Consider the following 12,564-nt stretch of genomic DNA (forward strand, 5'->3'; position numbering starts at 1 on the left):
GATGAACGGCCGTCCCGACACCCGGCACGCCAACACTGGCCGCGGAAGCGGAGCGGGCTAAGTTAAAAAGAGTAGTCACTCCAAAGTTGGTCGAGACAACGCCAAGCGCCTTCCTCCTTATTATGTGTCTCGTCCCGTGGCGCTGTTGGCTCTGCTGGCGTTGCTCTGGTCTGGCCCGGCCGACAAAAACGCACCGCGCCGAATGGAGGTCAAGGCCGGACCAATCAAGAGCTGTACCGTCCAGCTCGTGCTCATCATGAAGGCCCTGGCGGTGGCCTGGTGGTTCGATTCGCGCTTTGTCGCTCCGTCTTTCTCGCGTACACGTGGAACGCGCCATCACGTGTGCAAACCAGGCCGAGCAACGAAAGCCTGCTCGGTGCGGTGGCCGATCGGAGCGCTGCCGCGGCATTCACGGCTTCGGAATGGAATTTCCGGCTCGCCTGTCCGGTCCAGTGTTGGCGCATGTCCGCGTGGGAGGTTTGGGCCATTCGGAAACGGCACTCTGGTAGTTCGGACGGGACATCATGGTGGCCAGGCCGTTTCCGGCTGCCGTCATGGCGCGGCTCCGCGCGGCTCGCCACGGCACGGTACGCCCACTCATCCATCCCAGCGGGTCCACTATGCGGCCCGTCCAATGGTCCAGTGGGACGTCCCACAGTCCCACGCCCCCGCGGGGCCAGGGCAGCCAGGGCGGCCGGGGCTAGCCGCCAGGGCGCGCCAGGGCCAACGCATCGACACATGCTGTAAACATTCCGGCACCAACAAGCCAACCACTTGCGTAAAAAGCAGGGACCGGTACTTCTTTGGGGCCGGATACCTATCTCTGCGCGTGCACCAGCTCGCTCACACACTTGTTCCCGACCTACGGTCCGTGAAGTAGCTCCTCGAAGAAGAGGACGAAGAAAAAGAGAGAGGAGAAGAACTTGCGTGGGCGCATGAATGTTTGGTGCAGGGATTAACTTTCACGTGGGCGCTCTCCTCATGACTGGCACAATTTAGTCTCCCTTTACATCACACACAGACACACACACACACACACACACACACACAAAGAGGCACACTGACACGAAGGTAGGCGCGCTCTTTCACCGTGGGACAGACGCACATTGCAGAGCAGGCCAGCTGGGGGAATACGAGCAGCAATGACGGTCCAGCCTTCTGCCCGGGGCCAAATGCCACCCACTTTTTCCAGTCGCCCGTCACAGCGCCGTCACAGCGCCGTCACAGAGCCGTCACAGCGCCGTCACAGCGCAGCTACGGCGCCGTCACAACGGCCGTGTCACGTGTGCGCCACGAGCGTCACGGCGACACGGCGGTCGTGCAGCACGCACCCACTGCAGTTATAATAAGAAAGCTGCCACTCCAGCACGGAGTGCCATGAGCTCTCCGAGACCAGCCGAGCGACTGCGGGACCATTTTTCTTGCCGACCCGACTTATTTGAACAGCGTCTCTTTTTCCCCGCAGAGTATGTACACGGTGCAGGGAAGGGGGCGTTGTAGGGCGCGGCGTGCACGGCAGGGCGAAGCAGGGTCACTTTAGTTTACACTGTCATGTCTGTGACGTGGCGTGCGCGTGTGTGCGTGCGCGGCCGGTCGTGCGTGCGGCTTGACGTGAACGAAGCAGAAGGCTGTGTGTGCGTGCCAAGCTGCCAAGCTGCCGAGAGCTGCCGAGGCGGAGGCGCCATGTGCCTTCGTCATTATGGACACTTTGACAAAAAGTGAAGAAAAGCGGGAGGTGTCCTCCTTTTCTTCTGTATTTTCCCCTTTCCAGGTGTGTCAGCTACACTGCTTCGCCGTACAGCACGGAGTGCCGACCCAACGAGCCGGACTGGCCGGCATTCCTGCGTCCGGAGCGGCCGTCAGACGGGAAGCAGCGAAGCAGCCCGCCGCTGTGTCAGCCAGTGAATATCCGCGGCGGCCGCGAGGATTCCGACTAAAAATATCCACCGCGCCAGCCGCCGCGGTCGCGGGGCTGGGCTGGATGCAAGGCAATGCAGGGCTGGATGCGTAGACAACATCGGGGCACGAACTAGACTCGGCCAGACCCGACTAGGCCGGTATGTTGTCTGCTATCTCCGTCCCATAAGGCACTGCGAGGCGCTGCGAGGCACTGCTTGGAGGGGACGGCGGCACGACGCGCAGCGGTCGTGATCAGCTGACCACGGTGAGGGGGGAGGGGGTGGAGGAGGCACTTTGGAGGGGGACTTCCCTGGGCGCGCTGGTCGTGACTGGGCAAGAGGACGTTCTAAATGCAGCAAAACGCGCCCCGACGTTGTCTTCCCGGATCGTACTTCACGTACCGACCACCGCGGTGCGCCGTGCCTCCAGAAACTCGTCGACTTTCATAGTGCAGACGGCGCCTTGTTTTTTCGCTGTCCAAACAATGGGAGCGGCGCAGTCTTGTTTGACATGCCAGGATTTGCTGCACCGGCGGGAAGGGTGGGGTATTTGCGCCGCTTGGCGCTGTTTGGGCGAGGCGCAGAGATACGGCTACCTGGTCTAGCGAAGTCTAGCGCCCCGTCGGCCCCGTCTGGCCTGGCCTAGTCTGCCCTAGACTAGCTCGCCTGCAAATGTTTAGCAGCGGAACAAACACGCAGCACGCAGTGCGTTTAGCTGCGAAAACACACAAAACGCGCCGCCAAAGTTCGACAATGCAGTGCAACGCAGTGCAACGCAGTGCTTGTTTACGCCGCTTGCCGGTAAACGAGATGCGCGGCGATCCGCGGCAGTGAGGCGGCGTGCACTGCGACCCACCAGCTGGCTGGCTCTCTCCGCGCACTCGTGGGCGCTCGTCCCGTGCGAGGGCGAGAGAGACAGAGCGACGGCACGCGGTCCGGGATCGCTGCGTTGCGAGCGACGTGTGCCATGCAGCCCGGCCGAGGCCGGGACCGTGGGGCCGTGGCGCTGACAGTGAGTGGGAGGAAGACAAATGACCGGCCGGCCGACCGAATTCCGTCGACCAGAGTGAAAGAGAGCGACAAAGAGTCGCCAAATCGTATTTCTGTCTGGACTGGAAACTGCACGGGGCTGAGACCACGGCGTTACGGCGCTTAGCTCGCACTGCCATGCCGGCGCCATGCCTCGTGCCTGCGTCTGTGTCGCTCCACTCGCTGCTCGCTGCGCGTCGGGGCGAAATGGTCGTGCCAAAGCCTCTCTTTAACCCGAAACCCCAAAGCCAGTTATATTTACGTCTGCCGCGAAAAGTTGTTTCGGTAGCCCCGCCCCGCCTGCCCCGCCCCACGCGCACAAGTTGGCAAATAACACAAAACTGGAAGAAAAGAATAATTAATGGCGCCGACGCTTCTTGTTTCAAAGTCGTATAAACAGCGTAGGCGTGGTGCTGCACTCTAGCGCCGCGGTGCCGTTTAAGTGAGTGGCCGGCAGGCTTTGCTCGCTTTGCTGCCTTCCCGGAGTGCAGCACGGCCGATAGTGACAACGACACGCCCTGCTCCGCCCTGCTCTCGTCGCTCTCTCTCTCTCTCTCTCTCTCTCTCTCTCTCTCTCTCTCTCTCTCTCTCTCTCTCTCTCTCTCTCTCTCTCTCTCACTCGCACTCACGAAGCGTGCCGCCGCGCCGACGAGAAATAGAGAGACAGAGCGACGCAGCTCTGCCCGGAATCGGCCTGCTTGCAGGCCGTGGCCGCCGTGGCCAACTTGGCGTGCAGGAGGGGCCCGACCAGCGGCCCGGCACCCCAACGGGCTTACACAGCAGGCACCCGAAACTTTGGTCGGAGGTACTCAACTACCTTTTCCGACGACTGAATTTCCACCACCACCGCCCCGGCGGCGCAACACCCCTCACCTCGAGGACGGGGGCGAAGGGCACGGCGGGGATGCCGGGGTGGGGTGGGGTGGGGCGGTGAAAGTAATATAAAGCCCCCGTAAATGTTTAGGCGCGTGGGACACGGAGGGAGAGCCCCTCCCCCGGCATAGCTCCGCCGCCAGTGCACCCTACACTGGGAAGAAGGTCTCTGTCCGGGTCGACCTTCACTGAGAGAAGGGGTCGGTGCCTCACGATAAAACTGTGTTTTGTGGAACCCCCCAATGGCGACAGTTACACGAGTTCAATCCTTGCAACTGTTCAGCCGATGATCACAATAAGACTGCTAAATAGTGAGAGTGACTGAACCGCCAATAATAGTCAGCATGAAAGGACTCGATTAAACTGGCTTTAGTCATGGGCTTGATCGATGGTCAGTAGTTGCGACTAAAGCGTTTAGGTGTGGCACCGAAACACTGGCGATGCGACACTCAACACGGAAGTCGCGTTGCCATCTCCCAGCGCTCCGCCATATTCTCAACAGTGCGGTAGCTCAGTGGTCTCCGCGCCTGGAGGCTGGATAAGAAGCCGGGTTCGGGGGTTCAACTCCCCGTAGCGCAACCAGTTTCTCCTGGCATAGTATCTTTGTATACTATTGTGCTGTCAGGAGATGGACTGTGGGACACTTGGGACCCCAGGAAAGGGAGCGAGCTATCATTTTCTCGGTGCGTCCGCACACATTCGTCAGTCCAAGAGGCCCATCAATGCCGGCCTCTCTCAGTCAGCCAGGTGGGCGAGTGGGGCGAGTGGGCGAGTGGGCCCCAAGTGCGAGGTGCCTGACGAGCTCGTGCACAGACTGACGGGCTGTGGGGACACCAAGTCCATGTGGGCGTGGCTCCGGGGCGTCCTGACAAGTACCCTCGGGCGTAGGCCCACGCCGGCAGTGCTGTTGCGGCCGGACTTCACCGGCACCACAGAGAGCGGGCACGGCGCCGCACTGTGGGCATGCGCCACCCTGGTGCATTATGTGATGTCGGCCGAGCGCCCCACCGCGGCGGGCTTCGCGGCACGCCTGCTGCGAGGCAAGCGGGAAGTGCAGGCCGCGCCACACCGGTGGCCACCCGATTTCGCAGCAGCGCTGCACACCCACATTAAGTGACCTGTTGCCAACTCTGTAATAATATTGTAATTTTGTATTTATTGCAATTCTGCTAATTTTGTCTCAGTGCTGCTTGGTGGTTCGTTTGCTTTCCTGAAGGCATGTAAGTGGTCTAGTCACCGTCCCCTTCAATCCTTTTACTTTTCCTTTTTTCTTTTGGTTTCCGTTCGTTTTGGTTTCTACCCCTTGTCGTAAACTGTTATATGTCTCCGCTTTGTTTTGTTCCCTTTTTTTTTTTTTCTCTTTTGTTTCTGGTTGTTCCTGTTATTTATGTAATATCTATCGGTTTTGTAACCCTTTTGCAAATCTTGTAAATGTAAAGCCTTCGCCCTTTTGTGCCCACTTATTTATTTATTTTTTTTTTGTCTTCCGTTCTTTTGGTTCACGGTCCTCTTGTAAATTTTTTGTAAAACTTATATGTCAGTGGCAGTTTCCTGTTTTGTTGTTTTTGCTTCCCTTAGTCATCTATCTATTCTGGGCCTCCTTTGTTTTTTATTAAAATTTTTCTTCCCCTAGTCCCTTTCCTAGCTCAGTGTTAATAATGCCTATCACGTGCGTTTAATGTGTTCTGTTATTTTTTAAATGGTGTCGTCTTTACGACCTTATTTTAGTCATCAGTTTTTACGTCACATGTATTGTAGGCCACTATCTGTTTCACGACCAAGCTGTGCAACTATGTCGCAAATGTGCCATGTATTTATATCTATATTTATTGCTATTAAAGTTGTTTTTTTTTTTAAAAAAAAAGTTGGTAGAGCGACGGACTCGTAACACGTAGGTCCGTGGTTCGAGCACTCGTTTTGAAGTCGTTTTTTCATCGGTTTACGTTTCGAAGTGATTATAGACACGCAGCGTTTATATAATAAAAAGCAACTTAAATACACGCGGCGTGCAAATAACGCCATTTTCATTATATACACGCAGGAAAAGCTTTTCCAGCGTGTATATAATAAAAACAGCCGTTTTTTGCACGCAGCGTGTCTGCAAGCCCCCTAAAATTATTTGCACGCTGGAAAAGCTTTTCCGGCGTGTGTATAATAAAGGAGTGTGTTATTTTTACGCAGCGTGTTTGCAACTCCCTATTTTATTATTTGCACTCTTGTTTTGAGGCCAGCTAGGAGATAGAGATGCCTAGGAGGAAGCCGACCGGGTGTGTCGCCTCGTGGTCGAGTGGGTGCGTGCCTGCATGCCACTTTTTTGGCCCGGGTTCGAAACTTGGATAATTTTTTCAAAGGATGCGTGCACATAATTTTTCGGCGACACGCGACACGCAGCGTCTGCACAACCGACGATCTATTATTCATACGCCGCGTGTCCCTTGAATGCCGAAAATTATGTGCACGCATCTTTTGAAAAAATTCTCCAAGTTTCGAACCCTTGCCAAAAGAGTGGCATGCAGGCACGTATCCACTGGACCACGAGGCGACACACCCAGTCGGCTTCCTCCTAGGCATCTCTATCTCCTGGCTGGCCTCAAAACAGGAGTGCAAATAATAATATAGGGAGTTGCAAACACGCTGCGTAAAAATAACACCCTCCTTTATTATTGACACACCGGAAAAGCTTTTCCAGCGTTGGAAGAGATTTTCCAGCGTGCAAATAATTTAAGAGCGCTTGCAGACACGCTGCGTGATGGAAACAGCTGCTTTTATTATGTACACGCTGGAAAAGCCTTTCCGGCGTGGAAAGGCCCTTCCGGCGTGTACATAATACTTTTGTGATTTCAGACACGCTGCGTGTGTTGTTCTAATGTATATATTATTGCCACGCGGCGTTTAAATAATTTTTACCATTGTTGCGTACACGCTGCGTGTATATAATATCGGCCTTTACGTTTATGTGTCAGGACTAAACAGTCAATCGTCAGACCTTATCGCATTCAGTCACTGTAACAAGATTTGATTTAGTGGCAGTGGCTAAAATAGACAGACGACATGTTAGAAAAAGAGTACATCTCACAACTAAAGTAGTGCGACTAAACGATTTAAATGTGGCCATCGAACGTTTAATTGAACCCCCAGCGACCAAACAGATTGGTTGTCACAGCTGTAAGTTTAGGTGTGGCCCCAAAACATTTCCCTCAGTGTTCTCGTTCACCGTCGAACCATCATGCACTTCCATCAAACGAGCCAGTCGTCCTTTGCAGGGCGTCTGGAAAGGACGCGACCAATTTGGAGACATTAATCCCCGGGGCCGGCCAGCGGGTCGCTCTGTCTCTCTCGCACTCGTGGGGCATCCCCCTCGGCGCGCGAGAGAGACAGAGCGACGAAGCCCTGCTGTTCGGCATCGGCCATCCGGAGCCGGAGAGGCTCGGAGAGGTCCGATGACGGCCGACGGAGTAAATGGTGCGCTGCCCGGGCTTGCCCACTCCCTGACCCCTAACCTGGGAGGAGAGCCAGCCCCGCCGTCGCCCCCCTCGTCCTCCGACCTCCCTCCCCGCTAGACTGCGACTGCCGGTTGCGCGCTTTTAGGTGCCGAATGGGAAAGACCTAAAACGCGTCGGAGCGGAAACAAAACTAAACAACAGAGTGCGATTGGGGTTAAAATGAATACAGCGGGACAGAGAAGGGGCCCAACATTGGGGAACCAAGCCAACACGCAACGGCAACACATTCACCGCTGCACAAAAAGTTACTGCAGAAACGAATTGCATCTCAACTTGCATATCGCCATCTATGCCATATCGTGCCCGCCACCCCGATCCATGCCAAACAGTGCACGGTGCATATGCGGGCCCGCACACACACACACTCGCACACTTCCTCCCTCACACACACTTTGATTTGCAGAGATTGCCGCGTGTGAGAGTGGCGGCGCTCTATGATGGAGTGGGATGGAGTCATGCAAAGCCCGGAGCAGCCCGGAGCAGAGGTTCGACAACACGCTACACGCGTCCGGCACGTTCCACGTTTGACTTGGGTCCAACTCGTCTTGTTGTTCGGCTGCAGCCTGTTGTTGTTGTTTGTTGTTGCAACTAATTCCCACGTGTTTCAGGTAGCATCAATTCCGAACTACTCCCCAGTGAAGTGGGTCAGCCAGCGCGCGGCATGCAGGGCAGGGCAGGGCCAGTCACTCTGGCAGACAAGCTCGGAAGACGCGAACGGGCTCCAAATGGCGACCACAGTGCGACTACACCACAAAGTGAGGCGAGTGAAGGACAAAGGGCGTGTTGTTATTCCATCCCGTTCAACGGAAAGGGCATCGGCATCCGGCCGACCAGGCGCATGCGGGCGCCGCGGGCCGAGCGCCGCTCTCCGTCCCTCTCGCACTCACGGGGCGCACCGTTCGGGTGCGAGAGAGACAGAGCGCGCGGATCCTCTCTGCTCCCGGGCGTTTGAAACGCGCTGTGTTCTCTGACTCGTTCCCTCTCTTTTCGGCCTCAGATGCCCACCATTTCGCCCCCATATCGGCCGTCTCCCCTCTCTCTCTATCTCGCGCCCCCTTTGGCGCGCGCGCTTGCGCTCGCTTGCGCTCGCTTGCGCCGCCCCGAGTACAACCAATGGCCACACCTCGCCATGGGGGCCCATTATGGGCGGGAAAAGAAGCACGGAAAGCACATATTGGTCTTCTCCCTCTTTTGCCGCGCCACCCGCTTTCGGAGCGGCGGCAGCGGTCGCTTTTCGTGACATTGTCGCTGACCGTGCTGCTCGTGCCGCGGCCGGCCCCGTCGATGTCGCGCCGGCAAGCACACCGGAAAAAATGGCAGAAAAACGGAGAGCGTTCTGCGTGGGGAGCGCCGCCAAGTTGGCGCTCTTTGAAATAACGACGCACGGGTCGTGTGCGCACACTGTGCGCTCGCCTTTGATACGTAGTATCAAAATTAGTTCCCCCTCGCCGGATCCTCGCTGTGATGCGCTGCTGCTCCTTTCGGGTTTCACTTCATTTTCCGGGCCAGGACCTCATGGAGTCCCATGGCTGAGCGGCAGCGGGGCTAGCCTCTCACAGGGGCGCTCGGCGGCACGGCACGGCACGGCTAGTAGATTGGTTCATCAATTCAGCATGGGGCGTTATGTGGCCGCCGAAAAGCCCGCCGGCCTACTGCGCGGGCACTTGACAGGCCCCGCGGGGAGCGTACGGGAGCTTGATGGCTCTCAGGGCGCGCCGCGGCGGGGCGGGGTGGGGCGGGGCTTCCTACCTACGGCCGAAAAACTCGCGAACATCCTCAGCGGAATTAAGAAGCCGGAAACCGCGGAGTCTGCAAAGCAAATACCTCCCCGCTGCTTCAGCTCTCCGCACCAGGCCGCCTGCCCCGGTGCCCTCGGACCCCTGCAGAGCCTCAGGCTCCGGGCGGGGCGGGGCGGGGCGGGGCGGGGCGGGGCGGGCGGGGCGGGGCGGCCTCAGTGCATGGTATTGTGCCGAGTTGCGCCCCGCCCCGGCGCTTTCTCCACAGTCAAAGCGAATTAACTGGCAAGCTGAATCGCGGCTGGAGTCTGTGACTTGTTTCCGGCGACCGAGTCAAAAAGCTCTGACGGGGACAGCTTGCGGCTTGGACCTTTTTTACGGTCCGTCACACGGACTCCGGCGGGCGGGGCGGGGCGGGGCGGGGCGGGGCGGGCGGACTCAGAGGGATCAACCGGCAACGCGGCGGGCCAAACTTTCCGGGCACGCTGCTGCCTTGCCTTGCGTCCGCCTCAACTAAACGGAGCAGAATGGAGACATTACTGGACGCAGAGGTAGAAAAAGTAAAAATAAACAAACATCAAGAAAAACAGAGCGGTGCCCGAAATGCGACAGCGGGGAGCAGGAGACGGGCAGGCCGGGCAACTAAACACATTAAGACGCCGTGCCCGGGCACCGCGCCTCGCACCGCGCCTCGCACCGCGCCTCGCACCGCGCCTCGCACCGCGCCTCGCACCGCGCCTCGCACCGCGCACCAAGGCCGGCAAGGCCACGGCCGCCACGGCCTCGGCGCCGCAAGGGCGGGGCGAGTCTGAGGCCTCCAGGCGCCTCCAGGCGCCTCCAGGCTCTCCAGGGCGGCTGACGTCCCTGAAGTACGACCCCGGTTTCACCTCCGCAAGATGCCAAGGGCAGCGAATGTTAAAGGGTCTCTGGGCCAAACTGAGGACTGATCGAGACAAGGGGGGAAGGGCGGAGAGGGCGGAGGGCTGAAGGCAGCCCGGGCCGCCCTGAGCAAGCAGCAGCAACGGAGCGCCCTGCGGGGGGCCCTGCGGGAGTTCCTCGGGGAAGGGAAGGGAGTTCGCCCCTGATGGATGCGCCTCACCCCGGTCCTGACGTCCCGCCGCGCCCCGCCGCGCCCCGCCCGGCCTGAGGTATGTCCTGATGCGTCGGTGCGGCAACGGAGCACCGCGGAGGAGCACCCGCACCAAATGGCGCCCATTTTTGCCCTACACCCGGCGGCCCGGCGTTGTGCTCGCTGTGTGTTCCAAGGAACGGCCGCCCCGGCAAGCGGCTGGCACCAAGGCTGCGCCTGGCCGCGGCGTGCTCGGCGCCGTGCACCCGCTGCCCTGCGAGTGCGCCGCCGCCGCCACCGCCTCGAAAATGGCCTCGTGTCCGCCTCGACCCAAACACCATCATTCAGCGAGACACCCGATACCTCATAAAACACCGAGGCGCCCCGCGCGGCGAAAGGCACGCCACGGCATGCAACGCCACGCCACGCCACGGCACGGCGCCTCTAAATCGCGGTGCCCCGCCGTCGGCCCGCGCCAGCCATCGCAACCGCGCCATCATTGACCAATCATCGAGGGGGAATGAATGACGGCGGCCAGCCGAAAGCGGAGCGCGGAGGGGGGCGGCGATGCATGCACGCGGCATGAGGCTCGCCGAGTAGCCGGTAGCAGTGTAGTAGCCAGTGGCGAGGGCCGGCCACAAACTATTGATTTCGCGGCAGGAGCGCCAGCCACTTGGCAAGGATACGTCCGAACACTGGAGACGGCCGGCTCAGGCGGAAGGCGGACAGACGGACGGACAGATAAGGGGAATGTGGGTGGAAGGGGAGAGGGCGGGGGGAGAAAAATCAGTGGGAAATGGCGGCGGCCGAGAAAGGCCTGCCTGCGGCGCAGGGCGCAGGGCGCAGGCCCGGTCGGGAGGGAAGGGCCGAGGCCGTGCAAGCCCTGTAGGGCCTGGCAGGGCACTGTAGGGCGTGCGGCCCACCGTGCAGACCGCCGTGCAGGGCGAAGGGCTTTACGGCCGGAGTAGCGTTTCTTATCAGCCGCCCAGGTACACAAACCGCACGCGGTGTCATGTCGGAGGAAAGGGGGGGGGGGGAGTCGGCGACGCGTGTTAAGTGGGAGCGAGCGGTGTGTTAAAAGCAGGAAGGGACGGGAAGGGACGAGGTCGAAGGAGCACAGCGGAAGTACAAGGAGGGGGAGGGTCAGTTTGAGTTGCAGAGTGCAGACCGGTGCAGTTGGGGAGCCCGGAAAGGAGGAACGGAGAAAGAGAGGGAGAGAAAGAGGAAAGACAGACCGGGCTGGACCCTGCACCCCGGAGCCCCCGTCCCCTGTCTCACACGGTCAGAGAGGACGCGTTAATCCCCACCGGAAACAGTGCGTGGCGGGGCGGGGCGGGGCGGGGCGGGGCGTGGCGGGCGGGGCGTGGCGGGGCGGGGCGGCCGAGGCCGGCGCAGGGCGCAGGGCCCGCCGGAAGGGCGTACGTTGGGGCCGTGCTGGCCGTGCTGGCCGTGCCGGGCCGTGCCGGGCCAGCTGACTCACACACAACACTCACCTGCTGCTCGGTGGAATGCCGGGGGAGTGGTGGGGGAGGCGGTGCCCCCGGCGCAGGCACTGTGTGCCGCACTGTGTGCTGGCAGGGCAGTGCAGGGCGCGGTAATCCTTGAACAGGGCCTGGTGGCCTGGTGGCCTGGCGGTGCAGCAGTGCGGCAGGGTGCCCTTCGAGTAGGGCACAATCCTGGAAGGGGTCAACCCCGCAACGACACTGCTGCGCAACTGCTGCGCCACGCGACTGCACTAACACTTTTTCACGTGATGCACTTCCTAACTCTTCACTAATTGAAAACCGGACGGTGCACTGGGAGTGTCAGGCAGCGTCCTGTGGGGAATTCCCCTCACACTGTCGGTTTCTTCCACAACGAACAAAATCCACACTTGAAGTCCACTGTCAGCCTGCCGGCCCCACACTCCGCGGCGCACGCACGCGGTTTTTGCCTCTAAAGTACGTTTGCTTGCCTCTCCGTTCCGGTACTTTGCGTTCCGGTCGGCCGCTTGCGTGGCGTGGCGTGGCGTGGCAGCCAAGCGTCGTCTTCGGCGGCGGCCTCGGCGTCGAGATCGTCGGCTGCGCTCGCTGCGCTCCGATCCGCTCGACGGCGCAACGCGCGACCGAACACGCCGCTCGCGTCGCTTCGCGCGTCGCGCTCCGAAAGGCGAATGGATCCCCCACCGGCGTGGCGTCGAGGCCCGCGCTGCCGCTCGCCGCGTCCTTCCCCGCCGCCCGTTGGCGCGGCACTGGCGGCGCGGCGCGGCACTGGCTCTACCTTCACGGAGGCGCGGCGGCGGCGCGGCGGCCACAGCCCGGGGGTGGGGGGCAGGGCATAACTGGAGTGCACACGACGGGCCGGCGGTCGGAACGCATAGCGTAACAAAATGAACGGCGATCGGGATTTTATAGTTTCATGGCTTGTTAGTTTGTACAGGGAGAGCGACTGCTCAAAGCTGCTTCGCCTGTGGAACC

The 12,564-nt window shown here is 59.9% G+C and overlaps 1 protein-coding gene across 1 annotated transcript in view; it reads right to left on the minus strand.

Moving 5' to 3' along the window:
* Positions 1-12,134, minus strand: part of LOC117652626 — a 38,210-nt gene extending 26,076 nt beyond the window's left edge. The window contains exon 1 of the mRNA XM_034397688.1: positions 11,602-12,134. The gene's annotated coding sequence lies outside the window, so the exon portion shown is untranslated. The remainder of the gene's footprint in view (positions 1-11,601) is intronic.
* Positions 12,135-12,564: the final 430 nt, after the last annotated feature.

The sequence above is a fragment of the Thrips palmi genome, unplaced genomic scaffold, assembly GCF_012932325.1.
Source record: "Thrips palmi isolate BJ-2018 unplaced genomic scaffold, TpBJ-2018v1 HiC_scaffold_10, whole genome shotgun sequence".
Taxonomy (NCBI): domain Eukaryota; kingdom Metazoa; phylum Arthropoda; class Insecta; order Thysanoptera; family Thripidae; genus Thrips; species Thrips palmi.